This window comes from Protomyctophum parallelum (assembly GCF_964188405.1).
Source record: "Protomyctophum parallelum genome assembly, chromosome: 22".
NCBI classification, from domain to species: domain Eukaryota; kingdom Metazoa; phylum Chordata; class Actinopteri; order Myctophiformes; family Myctophidae; genus Protomyctophum; species Protomyctophum parallelum.
Genome location: NC_139714.1, coordinates 25454778 through 25480817, shown reverse-complemented (window position 1 = coordinate 25480817; position 26040 = coordinate 25454778).

Here is a 26040-nt window from a genome sequence, read left to right as displayed (position 1 = left end):
CCCGGTTCCACCTTGTTCTGCCCCGGTTCCACCTTGTTCTGCCCCGGTTCCACCTTGTTCTTCCCCGGTTCCTCCTTGTTCTTCCCCGGTTCCACCTTGTTCTGCCCCGGTTCCACCTTGTTCTACCCCGGTTCTTCCCCGGTTCCACCTTGTTCTGCCCCGGTTCCGCCTTGTTCTGCCCCGGTTCCACCTTGTTCTGCCCCGGTTCCACCTTGTTCTGCCCCGGTTCCGCCTTGTTCTGCCCCGGTTCCGCCTTGTTCTGCCCCGGTTCCGCCTTGTTCTGCCCCGGTTCTGCCTTGTTCTGCCCCGGTTCCACCTTGTTCTGCCCCGGTTCCGCCTTGTTCTGCCCCGGTTCCGCCTTGTTCTGCCCCGGTTCCGCCTTGTTCTGCCCCGGTTCCACCTTGTTCTGCCCCGGTTCCGCCTTGTTCTGCCCCGGTTCCGCCTTGTTCTGCCCCGGTTCCGCCTTGTTCTGCCCCGGTTCCACCTTGTTCTGCCCCGGTTCCGCCTTGTTCTGCCCCGGTTCCAGCTTGTTCTGCCCCGGTTCCGCCTTGTTCTGCCCCGGTTCCGCCTTGTTCTGCCCCGGTTCCGCCTTGTTCTTCCCTGGTTCTGCCTTGTTCTTCCCCGGTTCTGCCTTGTTCTTCCCCGGTTCCACCTTGTTCTGCCCCGGTTCCGCCTTGTTCTGCCCCGGTTCCACCTTGTTCTGCCCCGGTTCCTCCTTGTTCTTCCCCGGTTCTGCCTTGTTCTGCCCCGGTTCCACCTTGTTCTTCCCCGGTTCCTCCTTGTTCTTCCCTGGATCCGCCTTGTTCTTCCCCGGTTCCACCTTGTTCTTCCCCGGTTCCGCCTTGTTCTGCCCCGGTTCCGCCTTGTTCTTCCCCGGTTCCACCTTGTTCTGCCCCGGTTCCGCCTTGTTCTGCCCCGGTTCCGCCTTGTTCTGCCCCGGTTCCGCCTTGTTCTTCCCCGGTTCCGCCTTGTTCTTCCCCGGTTCCGCCTTGTTCTGCCCCGGTTCCGCCTTGTTCTTCCCCGGTTCCGCCTTGTTCTGCCCCGGTTCCGCCTTGTTCTTCCCCGGTTCCACCTTGTTCTTCCCCGGTTCCTCCTTGTTCTTCCCCGGTTCCACCTTGTTCTTCCCCGGTTCCGCCTTGTTCTGCCCCGGTTCCGCCTTGTTCTGCCCCGGTTCCGCCTTGTTCTGCCCCGGTTCCACCTTGTTCTGCCCTGGTTCCACCTTGTTCTGCCCTGGTTCCACCTTGTTCTGCCCTGGTTCCGCCTTGTTCTGCCCTGGTTCTTCCCCGGTTCCACCTTGTTCTTCCCCGGTTCCACCTTGTTCTGCCCCGGTTCCACCTTGTTCTTCCCCGGTTCCACCTCGTTCTTCCCCGGTTCCACCTTGTTCTTCCCCGGTTCCACCTTGTTCTGCCCCGGTTCCGCCCCGGTTCCACCTTGTTTTTCTCCGGTTCCACCTTGTTCTGCCCCGGTTCCACCTTGTTCCGCCCCGGTTCCACCTTGTTCTTCCCCGGTTCCACCTTGTTCTGCCCTGGTTCCTCCTTGTTTATGTTGAATTTGCTTATAGGCCTAAAACAACTAAAAACAAACATGATATGCCCAGTCACCATGCTGCTCCCGTGACGTTCCTTCTTTACTGACACCAAGTTTAAAATAAAAATGTAATGCACAGAATATCAATACGAGGCACCTGAAAAAACACGTCAGTTCAACAGTAGTGGATGGAGAGAAAGGATTTTTGTCCAACGACGAAATGGCAACCAATGGGTGTGAAGAGGTGCAGAACCACGGGCGCAACTTGTCAAAGGCTGAATTACCCGTCAGCCACAGGAGAACCAAGTCGTCCGCCCCATGTCGACGTTGGTCTGATCGTGCCTACATCCCTGTAGGCAATCTGAAATGTCTTCTGCCGTGTCTTGATGTAAGCTACTGTATATATGGATGGATCCTCAGTGTGCATAATCCTCCTTCTTCGACAGGGATGATAAAACACTTGACATTTTAATTTGACATGTTCAGAATACGGCTTCAACACCAGCAATCTGAACCTGCCTCCTCTTAGAGTAACCTGTCCCTTGTTAGGACTGCAGATGTTTCGCATTTGTCACCCTGACCTTAAACGCACACTGGGCCAGGGGGTGGTTCCACTCTAATTCTCCTTCATGGAGAGATATGGTCCTCTCACAGAGCCCCATTAGTTTAGCATGCGTCTCTGCATGTCGCCACTGCTTCACTCAGAATTAAACATACATTTTCATTTCACATTGGTAATAAAACTACCTCAATTTCTTCTTTAAAGGCTTTCGTTATTTTATTTAAACGCATTCTGCGCCTACCTTTGACTCAGAATGGACTCACTGGGTCAAAAGCACAGTTTTCATGTACAAAGTACTCTAAATTGTCCTTTCATGTGGTACACACACACACACACACACACACACACACACACACACACACACACACACACACACACACACACACACACACACACACACACACACACACACACACACACACACACACACACACACACACACACACACACACACACAACTGGCTGGAAACGATCTGACATCAGCTATTCTTCATCCACATGAGAATCAATAGGAGTCGACATAGACCTTGTGAATAATAAGATGCCCGAATCAACTGCTGATTGATTGATTGATTGATTTGCATGCTGCATATTGTAGGCTAGAAATGAGGTTATATTGTTTCCCATCGCGGCAGCTGCTTTGATTTCAGGGTCTCTCCATCTCGCGTCACCAACTTCAAGAGACCCGTGAAACGGCAGGGAAAACAAAAAAGGCGAGAGAGACATGAATAATGGGATACCTAATAAGCCGTCAGCAGACACCAAAGAGCGTATTTGATGAGTGCTTAAGCAAAAGGCACGTCGTTCATTTTCAACAGTTCACTATACGAGAGATTAATAGAGAGGTTTAGCCAACCCTCCAACGAGAGGTGAAGAATTCTGCCCAAAGTCACGCTCGATGTCGAAACAGCTTGAAAAAATCACCCCGAGACCCGGCCTTTCTAGCTCACTGAGTGAAAACGGTCGACTGGGATCCATACATTACTGTAAAGTTGAACAAAACGTTATGCCCCGTTGGAGTCAGCACCTCTGAAGTTCTCCACACTATCGTAATATATAGAGGGAGACTTGGCATTGGGGAGAGAGAGAGAGAGAGAGAGAGATAGAGAGAGAGAGAGAGAGAGAGTTGCCAGAGGGCATTGCCATTACAGAAGGACATCGGGCCGAATCAGATCTCACATTGCGGATTATAACGGCGGCTCCAGAAATAACAACCACCGAGGCCGAGGCTATGGGTGGCAGAGGAGGAGGGATGAAAGGAGAAATGAATGAGTCGAGACGAGTGGATAGAGAAGGAGACGAGAGAGAAGAGTGATGGGCCGAGACAAATGCACACAGCCTTTTTTCCGACTCAACTATACGGCATGATATGAGTGACTCATTCCCATTTATAAAGGAGCTAGGTACCCTGGCTGTCAGCATGAGCGACCCCCCCTCCCGACATGGCTTCCGTTTGGCTTCTATAAAACCTACAAGATTTCCCTGCCTGCGCACCTGATATAGTCGTCTGATTACACAACCACTTGTCTTTAAAGGGATTGTTTAAAGGGTTTTTGAGTGGTGCAACCACTCCAAGGAACAGCAATGTCTGTGTCCGCCTATGTGACGTTAACCTATGAGCACGAGTATGACTGTTAGTACCAGTGGGGGCGCTGTTCTGTTGTGCCAGAAGCAGAGAGTCAATTACTAATTACTAGTGCTGCAATGTTGCCTGCTAATATATGAGAGAGAGAGAGAGAGAGAGAGAGAGGTGTGATTTTTTTGTTTTTCATGTCACCGGCACCGTCCGGCCATAATCTTGAATTTGATTCAGAAGACAGTAGTGACCGTAGTTTCCAAAATGAAAACAAAAAATCCCATGAATAGCAAATATCAGATCTTCAAGGACTATTTGTAGTGCGGCTATTTTCGCTACTATTGGTACAGTACATGTATGATATAAAATATGGCATTAATTTATGAATGAATTTATGAGACGTACAGTATGATGACATTATGGAGATATGAGGACAAGTTTCTGCCCGAATGAGACGATGTTCAGGCTATCATTTTAAGTCTTGCAAAGTTTCACAGGCTAAATGGAATGCAGAGTTATCATCAGGTGTCTAATAATAGCATATTAATCAGTGTAATGCAATCTGTCATACTAGTAGGACCAGCAGTTTGGACTGCATGGCCGTTGCCAGATATATAATATCTCATTCCCCTTCACACTGTATACGGCTGCTGGTGGACTGTATGAACTCTGTAGTCTACTATTTAGTCTACTAGTGAATCAGAATAGAATCAGAATCATCTTTATACCGTCACATCACAGTTTTACAAGTAAAAAGGTGGGTGGAATCCGTTTTTGTGCATAGTTCCCATCGTGTTATTTGTCCATGAAAACAAAGAAAGGGACGAAGAGATGGGGGGGGGTTAGGAGGCAAGAAAGAAACGGCACAGCCATTAGGTAGGGGCTTCCAGATATTTACAAGCTTGTTTCACAAAGGCAAACCACCATAGGGTTTCTTATTTACTAGGCTGTACAGCCGTACAACCATTAGTGTACACCATTAGTGTGCCTCAGTGTGTGCATCAGTGTCACATTTTGATTTAGTTTTAGTCATTTTCAGTAAAATTCTGAAATGCTTTAGTGTTAGTCTAGTTTTAGTTGACTAAATATCATATCACATCATGTCCTCAAGTTATGAATGCGGCATACAGTATATGCAGCATATATTTGCCATATATTGGCACACCGGTGGATGACCGGGAGCAGACGCTGATTCACGGGAGACTCCCGCAACTTCCGGGGAGAGGTGGGAATGTCTGGATATACTTTGACATTGTCTCGCAATCATCTAATGAGTCATTTAGCTCTGCCTGCTCGTGTCACTGAAAGACTTCCATTCACTGCATGCATCCACAAATAGACTGTGGTGGTATTAGTCAGCAGATGCGACCAAATAAACAAGGTTTTTCAAAATGAGAGAGAGAGAGAGAGAGAGAGAGAGAGAGAGAGAGAGAGAGAGAGAGAGAGAGAGAGAGAGACAGACACACGGGATTGACGGCTGTTACAGATGACCAGTTGGTTCCCAAACATTTTAGCCCTTGACCCAAAGCTGAAATCAGATATTCGTCCATGACCCAAACTAGTGAAAACAGAAGATCTACAAAACTTGAAAAAAAAAATAGCTTTTTTTTGGGAATGTTTTTTTAAAACAAAAATGCAGGAAACGGATATGCAAGGGACCCATAAGAATTGGTCCGTCGTGGTCCAACCTTTGTTTGGGAAAAACCCAGTGTTTGGGGAAACGGTACACCATACAATACCAACCTCATGCCCATGCACGCACGTTTCATTCATTCCCATCAGCCAAATCCATAATGGCTCCTCATGAATGCTGCAGGTCATTAATTTCCGCCATACAAAACTCGAACCCATTTGTAACATCAATTCCTTTACAAATGATTCGGCTGGATTTCATTAGATTTTATCCCTCATTTCCCCCCCAGCTCTTGTTTTCATTGATTTCAATCATCTCTAGTACTACTGTGTAGCACAGTGATGCATCTGTGCAGTTGTTCTGCCTTTCCTGCTGTAGAAGTGAAGTGGTGTCCCAAGAACTGAATGCTGCCTACAACAACAACAACAAACCCAGCTGTACACAGTAGTTTACTCTATTGTCAAAAAGAAAGAAAAAGAAAAAACAAACACCTGAAAACAATTTCCCCAGCTCCTGTCTATCAGTTTCCACAATCTGACATTGAGAATGAAACATGACTTCTGTCTGGAACGCGAAATCATTTCAGTGAGGAGGGGAAACAAACAAATGCCAGGGACAATGTTTAATTCGCCTGTGGGTGATAAAAAAAATAATGTGAAAGACCAACGCATGAAGAATAGCTCCAAAAGAAATGCAGCTACAGTATTTATGCATGCACGGCTTGCAGGCTTGTGTCTGGCAGGTAGCCTCATGTACGCAAGATAGAACTGACCGTCAATTATTCTGTACAACTAGTCATTCATGGGGAACGAACAGCAGTCCCTTTAAAAGGGGAAAAGGAAAACATCCGCTCAGCTAAACTTCACAGATCAGTCTCAATGAAGGACACTCAGGTCTCTATTAAACATCGTGGGTATTAAAAGCATGAGGTTTTACATCATGAGGACTTTTCATCCAGTGGCCGGAAAAAGTACTCAATTGTTTTACTTCAGTAAAAGTATCAATATACTGCAATAAATAAGTACTCCGTAACAAGTAGAAGTCCTGAATTCAAAACTATCGGTATCAAAATGTAATTTAAATTACCAAAAGTAGAAAATACTCATTCTGCAGAATGTCTCATTTCAAGTTTTCCCAATAGATGCGCTTCACGACACATTGTGAGCTTGTAGATTTGTAGAAGTAACTCAAGCTGTCAAATAAATATAGTGGAGTAAAAGTACAATATTTTGATCTGAGATGTAGTGTAGTTGAAGTGTTGGATAATATATTGAAATACTCAAGTGGAGTACAAATACATCAGTACAGTACTTGAGTAAATGCACTTAGTTGCTTTATATACCACTGCTTTCATCAGAGGCTTTGGTAAAAAAGCACTTTGGATTCACATTAGATGGATGTGGCATCGACTCTGCTCATCAGGTAAATGGAACATTCTGATGTAGATCGAGGGTGATGTCATGAAACTGACCCATATAATTGCACCTCTCCAAAGCGGAGGCACTCCAATTAAATCGTCCTCTTACTTACCAACCCTCGAGTCATTGCGGCTCCAGTACATCAAAGTAGCGTGTCAGACTTCACGTGTAAAAGTGCGCTTTTAGGTGGGCTGTTAAAAATAGAATATCTGATAAAAAACGTTTCGTTTTGTTGTTGGTTTAACCTCCAGCTCAACTCTCCCATCAGTAATGTAACTTGGCCAATGGATCAAAAGGCTGATAGGAATCTACAGTGATTACTTTGACAATGGTACACCCTTAATGATGGATGCTGATGAGATACAAAAAAAAAGAAGCAATCAGAGACATTCCTAAAAATAAAAAATAAAAGGGGAGAGAAAAATAAATATAACCTGTCATAACATCATTCTGCCCCACATCCATTCATCATAATTACACGTCTTCTTCAGCAGACAGCTACAGAGTGGATTCAGAGTCAAAAAGCTCACTGGAAAGGTTTGAAGTATGCCTAATCTTCTCCATCTAAAACTCTCGTAATTTGACATTCATCATCACGTTGGGTGTCGCCGTCTGCCGTTAAGACTCTCATGGGAGAATTTCAATCAGTCGACAAAGGGATTCATTGCCTCCTCAATCCACCGAGAAGGTCACTCAATAGTTCATTAAGTTGATGTCAAACGGCAATCTATTATGTCCTCAAACCCTAAGCAGATCACGTCGACGTCGAGCCTCTGTGGTCACGGTTCTCCGATTGAGCCTTCGTTAAAAGGTCGAGGGGGGTTGGGGGGGTTAACTGTCTATCACAATCCTAGTGTCAGTTAGAGGGCTGACCTCAATGACACTGACCGACCCAAGGAATGCACAATGTGTGCTATCGCTGTAAAGCCGCAGCTCGCTTGGTCTTCAACCGGCCAAAATTCTCACATGTCTCCCCCCTGCTCCACTCCCTGCACTGGCTCCCGGTCACACACTCTTTTACTTTGTAAATCTGTGATGTGACAACAAAGCTGATTCTTCTGACAGACATGAAATGGGGACAGAGAGAGACGGAGAGTGACACGGAGCAAAGGTCGTCGGGATCGGGACTCGAACCCGCTGCCGTCAGCCTATCTATAGGCTGAGCCTATAGGTACAGTATGTGGGCCAATCAAGACCACTTTGAGGTCTCTGGAACTTGTAGTTCCGTCTCTCTGTAGAAACAGACAAAAGGTCTATGGAACTCCGAGTTCCGTAAAGTGCTGTATACATCCAACCTTCAAGCTAAAGAGTGTCAGCGCCATCCATCAATGGAGAACGTAAACACCTGATGTTCCCTGCAGACTCTTACTCATACTTATTTTCAACACCGCCGGACAGCTAAATGGGACACTTAGCGCCGGCCACCGTGGCATTATTTGAAAGCGTAAAGACGGATGGATATATATTGGCCTTCATATACAAATCTCATTTGGTTTAGTTTGACCCGTCAAGTGTTTTAAAAACTCTCTCTCTCAAAGCGTCTCATCAAGGTTCTTTTGAGATTTCTCACAGTTCAGAGTTCAGTTCTCCTCCGACTCATTAGGAGTGGTTAGGGCCGATCCTTACTAGACGGAGGGATCAGGGTCTCCTTCCGAGCCCATGACTCAGCCGCCATCACTTTACATGGTGGAAAAAAGTGTTTTTACTTAAGTAAAAGTATCAGTATCAGTGCCAGGACGGAAAGGATGCAGAGCAGTTTTTTTCCCCAGGCAATCAGACTCCTGAACTCTAGCATCCCTGGCAGATAGGACTGATGACATGAACTCTATGTTCAGTTTTTAAATGTTTTTCTTATTCCATTTATCTTTTTTTATGGATTCCTGTAGTTTTTTAGGACTTATTTATATACAGAGTATTGTCTTGCACTTGATATATTTATTATTGTATGAGCCTGTGTTGTCTTTTAACTAGGAGAAACGTAATTTCGTTTTTTCCTGCTGCTGCAGTTGGAAAGAATGACAGATAAAGCAATCTTGAATCTTGAATCAATACAGCATTGTAGAAATACTTTGTTAAGTCCGGAATTCAAAATGTACTTGAGTAAAAGCATTGGCTTCAATAATGTACGTAAAGTACCAAACGTAAAGTATTCATTTTGTGCAGAATGGCCCATTTCAGGTCAAAAATATTTTGAAAATAGCCAATTCACAACCTCACAATGCGACCAAAATTACAGTACTTGAGTAAATGTACTTGGTTACTTTAGACCACTGCTTTACACACAGCAGCTTCACAGGAGCACACACAAACGTACTCTCTCTCTCTCTCTCTCTCTACCTGCATCATGAACAGATGTGCCAGGAGCCTGAGCCCCCGCATCCAGTGATGCGTGACGAATGGTTGTATTTCACCAAAGGCCAAAGGTCAAGCCGTATCCCTTACCACCGACCCTGGCATTAAACACAGATGCATGATGTCACTGCATGGGAGAGAGAGAGAGAGAGAGGTCTGGCAAAGCCTTTGACAGGGCTGGGACTTCCCTATGGGAGCGCTGCATGCGCTCCCCACCATGAACCGTGAAGTCCCGGTATGGCCATCCCCGTCGGACACGCACCACCACCAAATGATCCAGCCCCCCCCCCCCCCCCCCCCCCCCCCCGGTCGGAGCTACACATTATTACCACTGGTCTGGTTCACAAACACTGGGTCGGGACCCCTTTTTGGGTCGTGGACACATTGTCATGGATCCCAACACCCATACCCAAAACCCTAACCTAACTGCAAGCAACGGCGCAACGCACGTCGGACAAACGCATGTTCGGGAGCGACGGGTGATTTCTTGCATGTCGGACCTTTGGTGTGTCGGATGTGCGTGTGCACCCCCCCCATTTGGTTATTTAATTAGTATTATTTCAAAACATTTTCCAAAATAATTTCCAAAAAAGGCTAAACTTTTCATGAATGATTTTTGAAAACACAGGACATGATGTGTGTGCACTTGACCGCTATGACATTAACATAGTACAGTCCTGTTCTTTCATCTATAAATGCACTTACCTTCCAAATGTGCTTCCTACACCCTTAAGACCAACTCTCAAGTTCTGATAATATTCAACCTCTCTTCAGCCGTACCACTCTTAGCCAGTTCTCCATAAAAGGCAGAGGTTCTTTACTCTGGAATTCACACATACTTATTGCCAACTCCTAATCTTCACTCTGTAACTTTAAACATAGATTGAGGGCCAGCCTCTCGAAGCAACTCTCTCCACTTGATTCTAACGTAATGTAGCTTTATTGTGCAGACACAGACAGACATGCATGTTCACTCACACACACACACACACACACACACACACACACACACACACACACACACACACACACACACACACACACACACACACACACACACACACACACACACACACACACACACACACACAACACACACACACACACACACACACACAACACACACACACACACACACACTTTCCTTGAAAAGGAGGAGGGCCATTTACATGTAAGATGGCCTTATGTTTATTTTCGTTTAGTTTTTTGTTCGAATAATGTACAAATATGTATGAACAGGAAGGACTGTAGTGTCAGTTGTATTCAATGTACTCTGTGAAATGTGTCTTATAATCGCATATGGGATGGGCCAAAGTGGCATGATACGAAAATAATTTCATTCATTCATTCACTTCACAAGTGTAATAATGTATTTGTTGTTATTTGTTTTTGTTATTTTTCATACTATGTTTGATTACTTTGTTTACTTACTATTTGTATATTATCTTTGGTGAGAACCACATACATAAGCCCTCCATGGGTTTCTTTTCTCACCTGCACATATTTCTCTTTTATTGATGTTACCCTTCTTTGTACTGTTTTTATTGTGCAAATAAACTAAACTAAAAAACTAAAACCGCATACAAAATCCAGTGTATTCTGTAATGTCATTAAGCAATTCCATGAATTACAAATATTTAAGAAGCAGTGAAAATAGCCGATCTACAAGCTCGCAACGTGGCACGAAGCGACGCGTTGTGAGATTGTAGATCGGCTATTTTCACTAGGTTTGGGGTCCTCGGCGAATATCAAATTTCTGTTTTGGGTCACGGGATGAAAAGTTTGGGAACCGCTGCAATTATAGGACCTCAGTTCCACTCAACTTCACCCCATATTGTGCCAACCCTTACCCCTTAATCCTTAAACTTATTTGACCTTTTTTACTATTTTGAAAAACTATTTAAAATAGTTCAACTAGCCAATCTATATATCGACACGTTGTGAGCTTGTAGATCGGCTATTTGATCGGCTAATAGTAAAAAAATTGTTTAGGGATAAGGTGGTAAGGGATATAAGGCAAGATATAGCCCTATGTATGTCCAAAACCATTACTTTTGGGGAAAAGAATCCCGATCCCGACTGCGTGTCACCCCCCCCCATCTCTCTCCCCATTTCCTGTCAGCCATCCCTCTATCAACAAAAAGAAAAAAGGCGAAAGCCAAAAAAAACCCCAAAAACAAATTAAGGCCCGGGCCCTACCTGGGCCCCTCATCATCAAACCCTGTACACTCAAGACACTGCCCCCGCTGCCACCCTTAGATCTCCATATATGGAGCTGACCTGTTCTGACATTCCATATGTTGATCTGACCTCATCAAACCCTGTACCCTCAAGACACGCTCCATATATGGACAGAATTCATTCCATTATGTTGATCTGACCCCCCCCCATGCCATAGCGCCATCGTTCGCCCAGCAGTCTGCTGTCACCCAGGCGGATGCGTGCGTGCACAACTGCACCTCCTTTGGGGTGAGGTCGCCTTCTCGTCCTCAGGCGTCTTACTGGTATTAATTAATTACAAGATTTGTGCGTTCATCCATTCACTCATTATTGTATTCACGCTTTCATTTAAGGTCTGGCAAACAGCTCTTTGACACACAAATGTTTTGGGTTACTTTAAGGGTGAATGTGATAGCGCTGTATGTTACTCCGCATAATTTGGAATCCATGTATCATGTGCAGGGTATTATCTCAGATCTGGAATCCCTGCGTTATCTGCATCGTTATTGGATAATTGTTGATTTCTTACAGCTGCTCTCACATTGGAAGCATAAGGAGACTCCAATCTGAAGCACATTTTGTTTGCTAAACAGACCGTAGGTTCTCTATCCAAACAACCTGCACGGCGCGTTCCACTTCATCCTAAACTCATGTTTCACGTTCTAGAAGATTATGTGGCGGTCAAACAATTCATTTGGTTGAAAAAAGTAGTAAAATGTTTTATTTACAGTAAGTAAAAGTACCGATACTGCATACTGTGCAAAAATGTACTTTAGTAAAAAGTACAAAATGTATTGGCATCAAAATGTATACCAAAAGTATTAAGTACTTAACGTGCAGAATGTAAATAAATGGTACCTTCCACCACTGATGGGAAACAAATGCATCCGATTAGGGTGACCTTCCTGGACTGCAGGAGCGAGGGGTGGGGGGGGGGGGGGGGGGGGTAATGACCCTGCTGAGTGTCCCATATCATGGAACTGGACAAGGGTAAACTTCCTACGTACGTATATGTTTATAAGCTTCCTGAGGTCAGGGGTTAACTGAGGACCACCTTCAGCCAATCAAAAAAGACAAACCAGCATCTGAAAGCACTCTTTGTCATCAACAGTTAGAATTCCAATAAGATTTCGTTCTTAAAAAAAAGAAAAAGAGAGAGACCTACATTCGGCAGTGTTACTCATCTTGACAGATTAGAAGGTAACACAGTCACTTCTCCTTCTCTCTCTGCCCAGATTGCATAACTTAAAGAGGAATACAGTGTCACTTGATATATGCTTAAGAGTTGCAGGCCAGCTGAAAATGTTCATAGTTGATTGAAGTAGTTATTCCGTGCTTTTTGTATGACCCCCGATGCATGGGAACGAATACCAAAAAGCACATGTAACGTCGTGTAAATGTTCCCTTTCCCATGGTAGAGAGAGATGTCGAGGTTGTATGCGAGTGAGAGGCTGACAGTAACCATGTCCTGTCGAAATGGAGAGAAAACAAACGTAGGCTGCAAATTAAAAATAAATTATTCAATTTCCATGCAGTGACCACCAGTGGTCCTCGAGGGGGTTCAGGTGGTCCCCCAATGCAGCTAACTGATAACCAAATGGTAACCAAATGGACCCTCATTAGATCTTTAACTCTTGAGAGCGTAAAATGAAACCGAAATGAATGGACCCTTAACGGGTCCATTTTACACTTAAACACCTACCTGCATTACTTAATTTACAATAAATCTCCACAATTAGAGAATGTAGCAGAATTGTTATTTTTATCAATGTTTGCCTGTTATTTCTCCTATGGTATACCAACATCAACACAGCATGGAATTGTGGACAAAATCGTACCCCAACGATGATAAAATATTCAAACTTTTGGGTCTGAGAGAGGCTAAATCCCAACAAATGGTGGTCCGTGGCTATAATGCAGAATAAATAATGGACCTCGACATGAAACGGTTGAAAGGATACCGGAGAACTCGCCAGTTTACCGACTCGCCGCGGTTTAGTACATTGTAGTTTTACTTCACCTTCAGAGAGAGGATAGTTGTTTAACTAGAGTTAACACTAGAGAAAGTAGGAATGCTAAAGTTTAAACACCAAAATAGCCTACCGTAACAATGTAATTCATGAGTAAACAATATCCTGAATTGGTAGGCCTACTATCAGTATTCACATACTCTGTATCATCATCCAGCTGACCATTTAATTGCACAAGAATAATTTGATCGCTTTGGAAATTAACTATAACATCTGTGGGTTTGACATACTACACTGATGAAGACAGCCCGTTTAGCATAACGACGAAGACATTGATGAAGAATTTTCGCTGCGGCGAGTTGGTAAACTGGCGGTTTGACTTTGACTGACGGAGTTTATTGCGCACGGCCTGGGCAGAACGCACGACGTCACACGGGTGACTGACAGGTTTTATTAGCAGGGCCGATCGCTCCATCGGATGGTTATTTATTTTGCAGTGGTGTAAAGCAATTAAGTACATTTACTTAAGTACTGTACTTTACTTGAGTATTTCCAATTTTCAGTACTTTTACTTCTACTCCACTACATCTCAGAGGCAAATATTGTACTTTTACTTCACTACATACTGTATCTTTGAAGACTTACTTTGTAGATTGTGAATATTATTACAAAACATACATAAACCACTTCAGCCCTACGTTATACATTTCAGCCATTTGAAAATAGCCGATTTACAATCTCACAATGCGCATTGTGATCTCGTAGAGCTGCTATTTCCAAGAGATGTTTAACCCATTCTGACCTGAGATCAGATTCATACGAGGTTTCCGCCGGACACACACTGTTCTGATGAACCCATTCTGACCTGAGATCAGATTCTAAAAATGTCTATCGCTCTTCGATTTTTCAAAAATAGCAGACCTACAAGCTCGTATCGCGCCACTCGGTGGCGCGATATGAGCTTGTAGATCTGCTATTTTTAAATAGCTAAAGCATAACATGACACCAAAATGGGTGCCTGGTCAGAATGGGTTAAACATTTGAAAACTTTAAATTCTGCATAATGATTTTGGTACATTAAGGTACATTTTGATACCAACACTTTTGTATACTCTTTTACGCAAGTGAATTTTGAATTCAGGACTTTTACTTACAGAGTAACAGAGTATTTCTACATTGCAGTATTGATACATTTACTTAAGTGAAACATTTGAGTACTTTTTCCACCACTGTTTGTTTGCAATCTATACATTTCAATCTGCAGGTCCCTAAAGATGTCCCTAAAGACCAGAGCAGTTTAAAGGCCGAGTGGCACAACGATCTGAGTCCTGGGACAGTTTAATCAATTATGCTGAGCATTAGCAGTGAGATTGGCCTCTGCTCAGTTGCTATCTTTAATTAGCGTTAACGATTTTCTTTTGTAAACGGCAGTGTTCAATTGCAGGTATAAAATACAAATTGTAATATAGGTGACGAGGTCTATGCGTTTCATTTCTGGAAATCTGTGTACAACCGTGTTTAGAAGGGACATTGGTAGTATTTTGCGTTCTATGTCGTCAAGAATTCCAGAGAGCGCTTATACAAAGATATGGTCACTGTATGTCTGTATGTGTGTACGTCTGTAATCCACGTAACTCGAGAACTGTTCCGCACCGACACATGCGTTCAACACCCCCACAGGGAGTGCAGTGCCCGGTGTCGAGTCGGTCGGACCCACGGTTGTCCAGAACCGCCACAAAAGGCCTCTGCCCAGGCTCTGGACACTGTGGACAGGGCCCCTGCCCAGGTCCATATGGAGCTGGCCTGTTCTGACATCACAACACTCCATATGTGGGCATGCCCGACACAGAACTCCATATAGGAAATGGAACAAAGGGACACGTATAGAGACAGATACAGAAATGTCCATATATGGGCATAAAAGGGACACAGACAGATGGGTGGAACGGGTACTCTGACACGGGTACAACGGGTATTGCATAGCCGGGTGGGGCATGGACCTCCAACTTCCATCGTTACCGACTCGGCGCTCTACAGCCGGGTACCGGTCTAGTATAGTATGCTATATTTACCAGACATTGTGCATTGTTCGGGCCCTTTGATCTCGCTGATTAGAAGGCTTTCCTCGCTAGGCTCGCTAGATCACCAAGTTACTGCCTGGGAGATTAGTTTGCATGGCAGGTCATAGGTGACATCACCGGGAGGATTTCTTCTGTGTTGAGGCCAGCCCTTTATCAAAAGAAGCCGGCTCGTTATACCAAACAATCAGGCAATCATCGCAGGATTATAAACATGTGCTTGCCAGAGGGCATAGTAAGATGTCAGCGCTAATTTGGTGGTTGTGTGCAGAATGAACAAAACACACAAGCAAAAAAACAAGCCTTTACATGTGCATCCAACAACGAACCAACATGATCCATCATGCGCCACCCTGGCAGCTTTTGATTCCAAATCGTCACCCAACCGACGTGTGGCCTGCCGACTGAAGTGAATTATTGGAGTATGGGGGATACCATTCATGAAGGCCAACTTTTACCAGTTTGTGAGTTGGTTCTTGGTTTTAGCTTCCCGAAAGCCGAAACTCGATTACAAAGCAGGTCTGTGACCATGCCGGTCCCAATCAACTCTGTTCCTTCTTGCAGAGTGACTCCGTATAGAGTACCAACATTTTAAAAAGGTCGATAAAACCGGGTGGTCCAGATCAATAGTCAAACCCACAAGGGAAAGCCTTGAATACAGCTCGAAACCCTCCCCATACTGTATAAGTAAATGAGATGCATTGGAGGTAATGAGGGAGCCATATAGAGCCTGGACATTTAATTGAGGGTATAGCCGTGGGTGCCCTGGGACCCCCCGCATCTCCTCCTCCTCCACCACCAACTAGATGAATAGGGCTAATTAGCTGAGTGGATGAGCTGGGCTACACACTTCCATTTAGGCCTTTAATTGATTCCGTCAGCATTTAACCTGTGGACTCATTTTCCCCATAGGGGATTAGGGCGGACATAATTTCCCTTTTTTGCAAATCCAGCTGGCTGCTCTCCCCAGGTTGGCGGAGGGTGTGTAGAGCCCAGGATCACATTAGATGATTGACACAGGGGTGAAAAATGGGTTACAAAATCGTGGGATAAAAAATATATATATATAAAAATAGAAATAAACCAAATAAAAACTAAGCCAACTGTGACTAAATATACTGACAATTTCGTCAACAAATAAAAACTAGAAGGGACTAGTGGACAAGTAAGTAATTTTACACTTGGTTGCATGCTGAAATTAGCAGATCTACAAGCATGCAGTGTAAAAACAGTCATTACGATGACATCAACGCCCACCAAAATACATTTTAGTCGTCTAAATCAACTCTAGATTTAGTCTACTAAAATCTTATGATATTTAGTCGACTGGAACTAGACTAAAGACTAAAACATTCCAGGTGACTAAAATGTGACTGAAACTAAATGAAAACTATTCAAGGGACTATGACTAAAACTAAAATAGAAATGTTCTGCCAAAAACAACACTGGGTGTCACTCATGTCACCGTTTGCAGATAAGCAGCAGCAGCACAACTGCCACTCTTCACAAGCCTGCGGTTTGTTGACTGCACATTTCTGCATACGGTTAGCGATGCTGCCCATGACCCAATGAGGGCATTCTGTTTTGTATTAGAGCTCATTGGAATTGGCTCCAAGCATTTCAATTGAGCACAAACTGTTTGGGGTGAAATGAGTGTCACAAAACAAAACAAACAGCGCCATCATGCCAGGAGGCAGCAGGGATGTTCTGAAAACGACGAGAATAGAAATAGTCTAATGATCTCACGATGGTTTTGTTATCCTGGATTCAGGATTCATTACAACGGTAAACGGTGCATTTATATAGCGCCATTATCCAAGGCGCTTTACATAGATTCATTGTGCACGCACACATTCACACACCGATGGCGGAGGAAACCATGCAAAGGCACCAACCTGAACATCGGAAAGCAAAAGGGGTTTGAGGTCTTAATTGCTCAAGGACACTTCGACACCAACACTGTGGGAGCCCCGGGATCGAACCCATCGGTTCCGCTGAGCCACTGCTGCAACTATAGGCAGTGCAAAACATGGTTTTACTCAAGCACAGTCTCCCTCAGACAACCAACACTGGGAGAATGGGATCGTGTTATCCTGCCAATGGCCACAAGTATGCATACCTTTAGTTGACGAAATATCAATCACACATTCTTCTGCAAGACAAAATTCCAGCTGTCAGTACTGTTCAACACTGAAAATGTCAGTGAAACTCGTGAAGCTCTTATGTAAATGTATTCCACGGTTTGCCTGTCTGTTTTCCGTTTTATGTTTCTTGTGAGGACTGCGGATGGAAATTAGCAACTGTGCTATATCCGGTGTATTTACGTCCATTAATATGCATTGTCCTGTCCAAAAAATAACAATAATAATAATAAGAAAAAGCTGAGACTGAGTGAGTGAGTAGTAAAATCCACTATGGATGAGCTCTGATTGAAAAGCAACTGACTTTTCATTCTTTTGACAAGAAGACAATTCCCAATTACACCTGCATGTCCGAGCAAGTGTCTCTTTCCACTCGGTCGCGTTTGGCACGTCAAGCGCTGCTGCAGGAGACAGCGGGGGCCAACTTCCCCGACGGAAAAACCTCTGCAGATCGAGACGCCCTGTGACAACATGAGCAGCTGTTCACTCCAACAACGCATTACGAAAACCATGTTGGAAAGCAGAGGGATATGCATGCACCGCCGCATGCCAAGCCAACAGGTCATTGGAATTGTCTTTACGGCATACAGTTATCTGTCTGATCCATGCATGCAAACAGGCCACCTTATTGTAGGTTGTGGAAAAACATATGGCATCTGCAGAGAGAGACTGAGAAAGGGAGAGAGGGAGAGAGAGCGCTGGAAAATCAAAGCAAGAGGCAGAGATCGGGAGAGAGAGAGAGAGAGAGAGAGAGAGGGAAAGAGATTGTTTTTGAGTGGTGCAACCACTCCAAGGAACAGCAATGTCCGTGTTCACCTATGTGATTTTTCAGAACACTTGATGAACCTCTAAGTCTATTCTCATAGTGGGGAACCCCAGGGGGGGGAGCGGAGGTGATGAAACGTCCCGAACTGCTCTTGTGTGTCAATACTGCAATATAGACATACTCTGTTGCAAGTAAAAGTTTGGAATTGGAACAAAAATAATTGGCATCAAAATGTACTTAAAGTAGAAAGTGCTCATCATGCAGAGTGTCCCATGTTTCAAGTTTTCAAATGTATATATTTTTTTGAAATGTTTATAGGGCTGTTACTGTATGTACGTATGTTTTGTAATAATAATCAAAATCTAGAAAGTAACTAGTAACTAAAGTTTCAAAAAATTGTAGAGGAGTAAGTAAGTAAAGGTACAATATATGTCTCTGAGATGTAGTGGAGTAGATTGTAATTAGGTACAAAATGTCTCAAAATTATACTTAAGTACAGTACTTAGGTAAATGTACTGAGTTGCGTTCCTCCACTGTTCATCATCTCCTGTGTGAGCGTTATCCATACATCAAGGCCTAACAGTTTGTTTCCTGAGCACGTATACACTAGGCCTCAGTGCTACGTTAAACCAAAATAAGGTGGCCTTCGTGAAAACAAAGCTCTCCGGCCGCAGATCCTCCGACTCACTTAATGATTAATTCTTCTCCAAACATGGAAACGTGCCAGGCACTCAAACCGTGTCGAGTACAGGCAAGTGTTTTTTGAGTCCCCCCGACCACCTGCTTTCGCTGTATCACTTACCATTGATCACAAAGATCGACGGACGCGAGACGCAGTATCAATAAACATTCGCTTTACTTGAACGCAGGCATTCCCCAAATCGGAAATCAAAAGGTTTCACTCCATTTATGCCGAGGGATCTCTTTCCACAAGTCCATCACACGCACACGCACACACACGCACACACACACACACACGCGCATTGTTTACACGTTACTCTCACACTCCACCTCATGATGCCGTATCCATTTCTCGAAGGCCTATCTTTGGAACCACAACCGATTCAGAAATCAGCAGCGCTATAATAAGCTCTTCTCGAAGTCTGTGAAGTTATAGAACAGCAGGGATTCTGGCTAATTGCCTAACTATCGCTCAACAGTAGAACAGAACACACAAACCAACAGATTCTAGTGGATGCAGATCAGTTATCCTGACGATAACATTAAATTGGGGTTGGGTTATAGATGACCGATGGTACAGTGATAAGGGACTGGCTGATCACTTCTGCTTGATCAGCCAGCCGCAGAATTATGTAGGACAAGAGTCAACAACAACAACAACAGCTAACCACTCTTGATGGGAGACCACCATAAAACATGAGTGCTTTACATCAAAACCATGGAGCGCACACACACACACACACACACACACACGCACACGCACACGCACACGCACACGCACACGCAAACGCACACGCACACGCACCCGCCCGCCCGCCCAGCATTAATCCCTATTAAGTCTAAATAAATATCAAACCGCAGTGCTGTGTGAAGTCAATGAGATGGAAAATGTCATTTGTCACAGCCAACATGTGGAGCGACAGTGAACAGTGAAGTGTAGGGAATGTGAATTTACTACTACCGTGCTTCTCTCTCTGCTGTGCCAACTTGCCAAGTGGTTGTAACATCATATGCAATGAGATGGCAAGAGATGAGCATCGCATTGCATATGCATTACACGTGTGCTAACACATTAGATTAGACATGGAAGTATACTTATACAGTATAAGTGATTATAACTTATGAACTAATACAAATTATATACAGTCTTATAATAAATGCATTGCAAGTATGGTGTGTTTTTAATGCATTATATAGGGGTTTTACTCTGTCAGTTGAAATGTAAAAAGTGTTTGTGTGATGGAATATATTAAGCCTTACTGCCTTAATGAATATCGTTCTTGTCCCATTGTAAACTGACCTTAAGCCAGTCTAATCCATCTGGGCACGGTGACACGGCCGTTTCCAAATAAACGAAGACACATTGGGAGGAGAGTCTCCAAATGAAAAGGGCACCTCCGGGAGCCTGTCACACAGTGAGAAATGAGAAAACACTGTTAATATCACTAAGGACATCTTCAGCACGCAGGACAGTAATTAATCACTCACATGCTGTCATTTTCGGGACCCCCTCTCCACCTGTGTCTGGAGTCTGGACTATACACCGAGCTAAATCAAATTAGGGACCCTGGGAGGCTGCGAGCTGTGTTGAAACACAGCATACCACACAACTCCCATGCGAGAAGAAGAACCTCTTCATAACAAACGGCATGATAAGAGTTTGGGAGAGTTGGAGAACTTGGAGCGTTAACCTCCATGCTGTACCGTGTCTGAGCCCCACTGCTCCCTGACAACTTTCTCCCATTACTTATCAATGGCTCCAGGCCCGGTATGCCACAGCACATCCATTTGGTGGGCTGAAATAGTTATGCAAAATAATAATACAAGTGAACTGGCAATTTCAGCTGTCGTGAGTCAACCAAATGTGCCCATGACAAAAAACTCCCCCCGTCAGGTTATAAGAAGCGGCCTGCTCACTCCTCATGCATTGAAGCATGAGCTCAGTTCGGGGCTCTCCCCAGGTTGGCAGAGCCAGCCGCCCACCCGCCCAGGATTACAGTTTAGGCATTGGCACCGGGGGGAAAAAATGGGTTAAATTTAGGAGCTGAGCATTCATTGCCTTTGTTAAATACAACAATGATGAAGTGTGAACAAGTGTGATTTTTTTTACCCAACCTGCTAGCCCTTTTATTTAATCGAATTATTATGTGGTCCTCTCCTCTCGATTTGTCGAGAGACCTGGTTGTGGTTTGAAAGCCCCGATGCCCCACTCATGCTGTGTGATTGGCCGTCTGATGCAATCCGTTATCCCATTCCCTGAACACATCCCATTACCATCCATCTCACCCCGCTACAGTCTCCCCATTGGCACCATCGCTCTTCTCAAGGGCCGGGCCATTTTCCATGCTACATTAGCCTGTCAGAAGTACAGGGGCGAAGGGAGTATATGTATGACACCAGTCCAGCCAACAAAGCTCCTTCTAGAAACCGGTGGTGAAATGCAACTGTTCTAAATGCTACAGTATGAGGATGCACCCAGTCCCATTTTGACCTGAGATCAGATTCTAAAAATGTCTTCTACATCCCGACAGTTTTCTGAAAAAGCTATGTTTCTATATATGTCAGTGGTTCTTCGATTTTTCTAAAATTGCAGACCTACAAGCTCGTAGCGCACCGGTGTTAATTCTGTAAAAAAAAAACGCCATTTTCAAACTGATACGACAGTCTGGTCGGTGGAGTGTGTATCACGATGACCTCACCCTGTGTCATGGCTGCAGCTCATAAATCAACTCAACATACTGGATATGCAGCTGGTGTTCTTGAGTCACACCCTTCATTCTATCATTCACCGTACCTCTACTTAGAATGGCAGAGATTAGCCTAATAATAAGCTAAATAATGTTTCTTAGTGGGGGGCCCACTGTATTTATATCAGTATTGTGTCATCATTTAGTGCCCTAAACAAACATTAAAGTCCATAGACTTGGCTCGCAGATGATTGACCTCATACTGTAGCCGCTAAGTGCTCTAAACAACAACAAAAATCCATAGACTTGGCTTCCACATGATGTAATCTTGGAGGGGCTAGGCCGCTAGCACCCCTCAAAAAAAGTAGTAGCCTACTTGTCTTTTATACTGTACCATAAGCCCCAGCCCCACTTTGAACGCCAACATATTCTTCCAATGGAATTTCAAAGGGAGGAATTTGGCCCATATGGGCTGTTACTGACGGTTGCCAGTGGAATGTTTTTAATGGAGTGACCGGACTGTGTCCTGATACAGGAGATATGGAGCCTGAAATATTTCCTCATAAATGGCGGAAAATGCACAAGTTGAACCACAAGTCATTTGACTGGCAGACAGGAGAGAATCCATCGAGTCTATATGGGCGGTCTTTATCACGGCAGTGTGCTCAATGATCATTGATAATGTACAGTGCAGGCTCAATTGGGCGTATGCGTCAAAGCGCAACGTGTACTTGGCATATATTGTGAAGCTTCACTACATCAGTCTCTTTCTGCCACAACAGTGACAACTGAGGCGTGCAAGTGTTCTTAGTTGCAGGGGAAGTATATAGATATATATAAGCTATATCAGCTGAATTAGATAATGTATTTCATTCAATGTGGAAAGCAACACACTTAACAAGATGTAGTGGGCTATAGCAGATCCTAAAGAGCCACACACAAGTTAAGACAATAAAATATACTGTAGATGGGATGTAGGCTATTTCACTCAATGTGGAAACAAAATACGCTGCATGATTTACCCGTACTACCATACAAGAGCCACACACGAATTACGGTAACCCATTTTGACCTGAAATCAGATTCTAAAAATGTCTTCTACATCCTGACAGTTTTCTGAAAAAGCTGTTTCTATGTCAGACTTTTTTAATATTAATATTAAATATTAATTTATTTAAATTTGCTGCTTTCTTTCGTTTTAGCAATTTTAGCTATTTTTGACAGGGGGGCATTCGAACATGGGGCAAAAAAATATAACGATTTCTTTTTTATTCTTAGTCCTACTAGACCCCAATAAATTACATTTGGTCACAAAAGATCACGGGATCTACTGATTGTGAAAACACAGTGGCTTCACCCCACTTCACACGGATGTTATTTTCTTACCGTTAGTTCAGAAACCTGTATCATGGATGATACAGAAAACAGAAATGTCGCAGATCACACGCTGTCACGTCTAGCCTACAAATTCCTCCCAGAACAGAAAACAAAAAGGGTCCTTTTAAGTGCAACTCTTAATAAGAGAAGCTACTGTACCAGAATATTTGGTAACACTGCCACCTAGTGATGAGTTTCTACGTTATACTGTGTATAACTACTGTATTGTGTTGAGTCGTTATTAGTACTAATTTCAGAGTTGATCTTGCAGTAGTCTCCAGGATGCACAGAATCTTCCTCCATCTCAAGAGGCACTACAAACTACAAACACAACAAACAAAACACCCACACTGCTGTGTCATCATCATCATATTATGCAAAGAACATGGCAATATAAAGTAAACACTCGACAATAACTTATTCCTGGTGAAGGCAGACAGCTGCTCGTTTTCGTGGGTTTAATTGTCTCAATAAATCCTCCTTAAATAAGTCCTTTAGAATGGTGGTTCCCAAAGTGGGGTCCGGGGACCCGCAGGGGTCCTTGAGGTAGTTCCAGGGTGTCCCCACCTAAATATGGTTAGGAACCAAATGGACCATTATGGGTCTCTAACTCAGAGATTTGTACACTCTCAGAGTTAAATTAACATTGATTTTACTGTTGGGGTCCCAGAGATTAAAACATGCCATTAAATGGGGGTCCGTAGGTCCAACTGGGGGTGCTTGAAATGAAAATGGTTGAGAATCACTGCTAGAACCGTAATAAAAACCTTCTCTTATGGAGGGGTCCCTGGCATATCTTTTCAAATAGGGGTCCGCGGGCTAATACATGTTGTTGGTTTAGGGGTCCTTGACATGAAAAGGTTTGGGAACCACTGCTCCCCACCTTCAAAACCACACTTAAACCCACCTGTTCAGAATAGCATTCCCGAGCTGATGTGTTTTTAACCTGTTACATGTACTGTTCTTATTGGTTTTACTCTTATTTTACTTGTTTTCTAATAAAGTTGTCTTCTCATGTCCCCCCCCCCCCCCCCCCCCCCCCCCCCCCCCGGCCACCACACATGTAAAGCATCTTTGGGTATTAGAAAAGCGCTATATAAGTCCCAGGTATTATTATTATTATTATTATTATTATTATTATTATTATTATTATCATCTTCATGCCACTCTCCTTGGTTTGTCTATGCTCTCTGTTGAACAAACTGCTCGGTTTGTCGTCTAGATTTGCTGCAGCCAGAGGCAGAGACTGGAAAGACTGATAAATAAAAAGGTTTGCTACATGGACACTTTGATCACCATGGGCTTTTAAAGACTCCATTATGGATATTCTTAAAAAGAGAATTGCTTTTGCCTATAAGAGACTGGATGGGATGGCAAAATGTCCTTCAAAGCTCTCAGCCAAACCTGCAATGTATACAAGCTATTCTGTCTTCAGCCACATAGGGGTGCTCTCTCAACATGGAATAAGCAGCAGCCTGTATGTCTTTTGCATTTGGAACGTTTTCACTGTTGCATTGTGCATAATAATCCTATTAATGCAAGTATTGTATTCACCTCCACAAAAACTCCAACAATCCTGTGCAATATATATAGGCCTAATCAAAATATCACAAATACGTTTCAAAACAAACATGCCAAGAGGCCAAAATAGCTCTGGTCCATATAGCCCTAATGCCCTTTGCTGCCAGGAAGGCATTTAGAGCTATGGACCAGAGCTAAGGCAAAAATAAAAAATAAATCCTAACAAGATGATTATTTAGTAAAGTATTATCTGAATATGAAGCTAACTTCTGGCTCACAAATTATTTACACAATTACATAACATTTTTATCAACAACTTCCATTACATACTCACAACTTCACATGCAGTGACTGGGGAGTCATATTTTGACAGCAGGCATGTCATATTTTCACCCCCCTCCCTATCAAATTATTGGACAGTATTTAGGATGTTGATATTGATTTTGTATTCATAAATATATATATATATATATATATATATATATATATATATATATATATATATATAATTTTCTTTACAATTTGTATAGCGATTTATTTTGTTGTAATGATAATTTGAAATATTTGCCTTTTGTAGCTATAGGTTGTCAGTGGTAGGCTACCCCAGTTTATTATGGTAATTATGACACATTTTTGCAACATATCCTTATCATCCGGTAAGTTTCTAATTGCTGGGGACCCATATTCAACATTTCTAACATTCTGGCAATTAAGTGGACTGTATCCTAACTGAGTTCTCTATCCTGATTGGATAAAATTGGTATCCAGCCCGAAAATGCATTTTATGTTTAATTAAAAGCTGGAGAGACAAGACATATGGAGACTCCTGAACAAACACTCTCTAGCAATGAGTAGGCCTACTAACACAATATAGAGCTTTTTAACACTTATTTTAACCAAAGAAAATCATTTACCCTAATTACCTTCTAAGATGAAGTGGCCTCCCTGCCTTTTGCTCCTGAGTCAGTCCTGCTGCTGCATTGTTCTTGTTGATTTGGCTTGTCTGTCTGCTCTTTGTAGAAGTTCATCCCTCGTTGTGGGACGTGTGTCCGTTTGTAAATAATTCTGTAATTCTGTTATCTGAGACATCTCAGATAAGAGTTGACACACTTTGGAGTTAATTGGGAGCAGTGCACCTGCTGTGGTGTGGTATAGTTGTTTAACGGCTTTGTTTCCATGTTTAATGACTGTGAATAAATGTTCGAGTGGTTTGGTTAGCTGTGTGTTTTGTCCATTGTTCAGCAGCTGTAGCTTGTTGATATGAAACACACGCATGTTTGTCAGAGTTGTGTAAAACGTGCCGTTGAAAGATTTTGTAGTCAGTGAGTCGCTGCCATCCAAACCCAAGATCACCAAACTTTTCACTGAGGAACTCCTCCTTGTGCTGTAGATGTTAACCCTTTACTGCCACCTGGTGGAGGAAACACTTCCATTTGAACCCCAGCATCTAAAACTTGTGATGTGTTGAGCAGGGAGTATAGAATAGATGTCAGTCCAGGTATTTCACACAGACACAGATGAATGTCACTAT